The sequence below is a fragment of the Pan troglodytes genome, chromosome 15, assembly GCF_028858775.2.
Source record: "Pan troglodytes isolate AG18354 chromosome 15, NHGRI_mPanTro3-v2.0_pri, whole genome shotgun sequence".
Lineage (NCBI taxonomy): Eukaryota > Metazoa > Chordata > Mammalia > Primates > Hominidae > Pan > Pan troglodytes.
In genome coordinates, this window is record NC_072413.2 from 99,157,378 (window position 1) to 99,158,794 (window position 1,417).

General features: G+C 36.5%; 1 non-coding gene across 1 annotated transcript; it reads right to left on the bottom strand.

Moving 5' to 3' along the window:
* Positions 1 to 937: 937 nt before the first annotated feature.
* On the bottom strand, positions 938 to 1,153 carry LOC112205517 (small nucleolar RNA U3). The gene has a single exon (XR_002939461.1). It is a non-coding gene; the product is annotated as a small nucleolar RNA U3 (small nucleolar RNA).
* Positions 1,154 to 1,417: the final 264 nt, after the last annotated feature.

Consider the following 1,417-nt stretch of genomic DNA (forward strand, 5'->3'; position numbering starts at 1 on the left):
ATTCCCTTTGAAAACCAGCACAAGACAAGGATGGCCTCTCTCACCACTCCTATTCAACATAGTATTGGAAGTTCTGGCCAAGGGATTCGGGCAAGAGAAAGAAATAAAGGGTATTCAAATAGGAAGAGAGGAAGTCAAATTGTCTCTGCAGATGACATGATTGTATATTTAGAAAACCCCATCGTCTCAGCCCCAAATCTCAAGCTGATAAGCAACTTCAGCAAAGTCTCAGGATACAAAATCAATGTGCAAAAATCACAAGCATTCCTATACACCAATAATAGAGAACCAAATCATGAGTGAACTACCATTCACAATTGCTACAAAGAGAATAAAATACCTAGGAATACCACTTACAAGTGATGTGAAGGACCTCTTCAGAGAGAACTACAAAACACTGCTCAATGAAATGAGAGGACACCAACGGAAAAACATTCTATGCTCATGGATAGAAAAAATCAATATGGTGAAAACGGCTATACTGCCCAAAGTAATTTATAGATTCAATGCTATCCCTATCAAACTACCATTGGCTTTCTTCACAGAATTAGAAAAAAACTACTTTAAATTTCATATGGAACCAAAACAGAGCCCATATAGCCAAGACAATCCGAAGCAAAAAGAACAAAGCTGGAGGCATCACGCTACCTGACTTCAAACTATACAATAAGGCTACAGTAACCAAAACAGCATGGTACTGGTACCAAAATGGATATATAGACCAATGGAACAGAACAGAGGCCTCAGAAATAATGCCACACATCTACATCCATCTTCTTTAAAAAAAAAGTTTTATTGAGATATATTTCACATAATATAAAATGGATCCATTAAAAAAGTTCAGGTTCAGTGGTCTTTAATATATTTACAAATAAGTGCAACCAGCACCACAATAAACTTCAGAATTTTTTTTTTTTTTTTTTTGGTGAAAACAAGAACCGCTCAGACTGCATTCTCTTTCTCTTACTCTCCAAGAGGAAGACAAGAACAATCACCAATGGTAAGTGGCAGCTGCAGCAAAGCAACACCAAGTGCCAGCTTCATGCTCAGGAGAGAACTCTGTGCCTCCTCCTCATAGTTTCTGGTGCTCTACACATTCAGAGAAACTTCTCTAGTAAGGAACTATAGAAATGATCCCTGAAAGTATAGTCTTCAGAACATTTTTATTACTTCAGAAAGAAACTTGTATTCTTTAACTATCATCCTCCTACTTTCCATATGCTCTTCCTCCCAGGCCTAAGCAACTACTAATGTACTATCTGTCTCTATAAATTTTCCAATTGTGGACATTTCATATAAATGGAATTATATAATTTGTGGCCTCTTGTGACTGGCTTTCTTTACTTAGCACACTTTTTTCAAGGTTTACCCATATCATAGCATATATCAATACTTAATTTCTTTTTATGGCCAAATA